The following is a 3,831-nucleotide window of genomic DNA, read 5'->3' as shown; positions in this document are numbered from 1 at the left end:
CAGTTTGGGCGTTTAACTCCCATTTGGGTGCCAGTTCCAGCGTTTAACGCTGGGATTTCTTGAGGTGACTTTGAACGCCGGTTTGGGCCATCAAATCTTGGGCAAAGTATGGACTATCATATATTGCTGGAAAGCCCAGGATGTCTACTTTCCAACGCCGTTGAGAGCGCGCCAATTGGGCTTCTGTAGCTCCAGAAAATCCACTTCGAGTGCAGGGAGGTCAGAATCCAACAGCATCTGCAGTCCTTTTTGGTCTCCAAATCAGATTTTTGCTCAGGTCCCTCAATTTCAGCCAGAAAATACCTGAAATCACAGAAAAACACACAAACTCATAGTAAAGTCCAGAAAAGTGAATTTTAACTAAAAACTAATAAAAATATACTAAAAACTAACTATATCATACTAAAAACATACTAAAAACAATGCCAAAAAGTATACAAATTATCCGCTCATCACACTGCTAAATTTGATGCCCAAGTTTCATGGCCTACCTGCTCAAGAGCCTATCAAGCACTTGAGAGATTTCCAGGCAGCCTGTTCTACTGTCAGACGTGATGGCGCTGATGAAACTTCAATTCTGCTGAAAGCTTTTCCATTCTCTCTTGAGAGAAAAGCAAGAGAGTGGTACTACACTCAACCTCTAGCAAACGTATCCAACTGGGATACACTCAGAAAGGAGTTCCTGGAGAAATTCTTCCCATCTGAAGTTACTGATAAACTGAGGAAGGATATCTCTACAATTGTTCAGGATGACAATGAGACTCTCTTTGAATACTGGGAGCGCTTCAATAATCTTTTGGAAGCATGCCCCCACCACATGATTGATAAGATCGTGCTACTCAGCAATGTCACACAAAGTATGAGGCCCCAAGATAAGACCACATTGGAAAGTGCCAGCAATGGGTCTATGAAGAAGTACAAGACCACTGATGAAGCTTGGCAATTGATCAGTGATTTAGCTGAATCTACTCAGAACCACAGACAGAAGCAAGGCCGTTCAAGGGCCATTGCAGAAGTATCTTCTGGCATAGAGACTGCTGCTCTAAATCAAAACATCTGTGAAATGACCAACCTGCTGAAGCAAATGCTGTTAAATCAACAAGCTCAGCAAACTCAACCGCAGCAAAACCAACAACTAGTCCCACAATGAATTTGCGGAATTTGTGCTGATTACAGCCATTACACTGATGAATGCCCGCAGCTCCAACAAGAAGACAACATGGTGGCATCCACTCACAACTTCTATGACCGCCCCAACCAAGGGTACAATCAAAGTGGAAATAATAACCATGGATGGCAGGACAATTCGAACCAGAATTGGAGGGACAACAATAATAGGGGAGGCAGAGATAATCAGGAAAATCAGAGGTGGAATAATTACAACAACAGGCAGCAAAATCAACCTTACCGAGCACCTCACCTGAGGTAAAAGCAAGGACCACCGAACAATCAGCAGCAAACCTCTCAATTTACTGATTCTTCTGTATCTTCTAATGAAGAATTATTACAAGCTTTTGAGAAAAGACAACTGGCCATGAAAAATACCATCGTGAACAGTATTAACGCCAGTCTGAATGGTTTCATCTCTACTCTACAAGCTTTTATGACACGACTTGGTTCAGCACAAAATTCCAGTAACCAACCTTCAAGCACCACTGGAATCCCCTCTCAACCATTACCCAATCCAAAGGGAGGCATTAATGCCATCACCCTGAGGTCTGGAACCACACTGCAGGAGAGGAATCAGGAGGAACCAAGCTCACCAGAATACGCCTCAGTTGAAGAGGTGGTAGAAATCGAAGATGTTGAAGAGGAAGAGGATATACAGGGCATAGCTGAAGAAGAGATAGCTTAACCACAGGAAGAAGCACAAAAAGGTGCAGGCACCACAGAAAATACTACTCCCATTCCATTTCCACAACTTGCAAGGAAGCCTAGGAAGCAGCTGGAACCTGACCCTAAAATGGTAGAAATATTAAAAAGGTTGAGGTAACTGTTCCCCTTTTTGATGTTATTCAGCAGGTACCTAAATATGCAAAGTTTCTAAAAGACTTATGTATCCATAAAGATAAAATTAATGAATTAGAAACTATTCCTTTAGGTAGTTCTATATCTGCTTTAATGGGAGGATTACCTGAATAATGTAGTGATCCAGGTCCTTGCATAGTTAGTTGTACTATTGGTGGTGTAGTAATTTATGATTGCATGTGTGATTTAGGAGCATGTGTCAGTATAATGCCTTTGTCTATATATGATGTTTTAAGGCTCCCTCCCTTAAAAAGGTCAGCAGCTCGTTTTGTGTTAGCAGATAAAAGGAATATTACACTTGCTAGAGTTGCTGAAGATGTTTTGGTGAACATTAAAGGGCTCACATTTCCCACTGATTTTTATATCTTGGAGATGCCCCATAATGATTCAGATAAGCCATCATCAATCCTAATTGGAAGACCATTCCTGAAGACATCAAAATTCAAATTGGATGCTTTTTCAGGGACATACTCCTTTGAAATAGATGGCCGCATAGTAATCTTCAATCTGAATGGAGTCATTGACAACCCCCCAGAAGATCGTTCTATCTTCCAGTGTGATGTCATAGACGAAAGTGTGGTTGAAGCTCAAAAGGAAGAGTTTGAAGAGAGTCACACTGGACAAGGTCCAAGTGTGGGGACCCTCTTAACTGACAATGAGGACACTTCACCATTTTCACAAGCCCCAGATAACCTAGAGCCTGTCCATGATCAAATGTTAGAATTGAAACCTCTCCCTCCACATCTCAAATATGCTTACCTTGAGGATGAGCAGAAGCTTCCGGTTATTATTGCAAGAGAACTGACTTCTCAACAAGAAGAACAGCTACTTGATGTGTTGAGGAAGCATAAGAAGGCAATAGGGTTGAGTTTGGCAGACATAGTGGGAATCAACCCTCAAATATGCGAGCACAGAATATTTTTAGAAGAAGGAGCAAGACCTGTCCGTCAACCACAAAGAAGATTGAATCCTACCATCTTGGAAGTTGTCAAAAAGGAAGTGACCAGACTATTGGAGGCCGGTATCATATATCCCATTTCAGACAGTGAATGGGTAAGCCCAGTGCAAGTGGTGCCCAAGAAGTCCGGAGTCACTACAGTGAAAAATGAGCATGGAGAGCTCATAGCAACTAGAGTTCAGAATGCTTGGAGAGTCTGCATTGATTACAGGCGTCTCAACCAAGCTACTCGTAAGGATCACTATCTACTTCCATTCATTGATCAAATGCTGGATCGCCTGTCAGGTAAATCGCACTATTGCTTTTTAGATGGTTACACAGGTTATTTCCAGATTCATATAGCTCCTGAGAATCATGAAAAGACTACATTTACATGCCCTTTTGGGACCGATGCTTATAAGATAATGCCCTTTGGCTTGTGTAATGCACCAGCTACTTTCCAAAGGTGCATGATGAGTCTTTTCTCTGATCTTGTTGAGGACTATATAGAAGTTTTTATGGACGATTTTAGCGTTTATGGTGATTCTTTTGACCTTTGCTTAGATGGATTATCTAGAGTATTAGATATATGTATTAATAAAAACCTTGTATTGAATTTCGAAAAATGCCACTTTATGGTAAAGCAAGGGATTGTATTGGGACATGTGGTATCTAATAATGGCATTTCTGTAGACCCAGCAAAGGTGAATGTTATTTCTAGTCTACCTTACCCCTCTTCTGTGAGGGAAGTCCGTTCGTTCCTTGGCCATGTAGGTTTCTACAGGAGATTTATTAAGAATTTTAGTAAGGTGGCACTTCCCTTATCCAGATTACTACAAAAGGATATTGAGTTTGCGTTCAGTGAG

At 41.4% G+C, this 3,831-nt stretch overlaps 1 non-coding gene across 1 annotated transcript; it reads right to left on the bottom strand.

The window, feature by feature from the left end:
• Positions 1 to 715: 715 nt before the first annotated feature.
• Positions 716 to 823, bottom strand: LOC112719387 (small nucleolar RNA R71). The gene has a single exon (XR_003161690.1). It is a non-coding gene; the product is annotated as a small nucleolar RNA R71 (small nucleolar RNA).
• Between the last annotated feature and the right edge of the window lie 3,008 nt (positions 824 to 3,831).

Source organism: Arachis hypogaea, chromosome 10 (assembly GCF_003086295.3).
Source record: "Arachis hypogaea cultivar Tifrunner chromosome 10, arahy.Tifrunner.gnm2.J5K5, whole genome shotgun sequence".
Classification (NCBI taxonomy): Eukaryota; Viridiplantae; Streptophyta; class Magnoliopsida; order Fabales; family Fabaceae; genus Arachis; species Arachis hypogaea.
The sequence above is the reverse complement of the archived record's forward strand: the minus strand, read 5'-3'. Positions and strand labels throughout refer to the sequence as shown.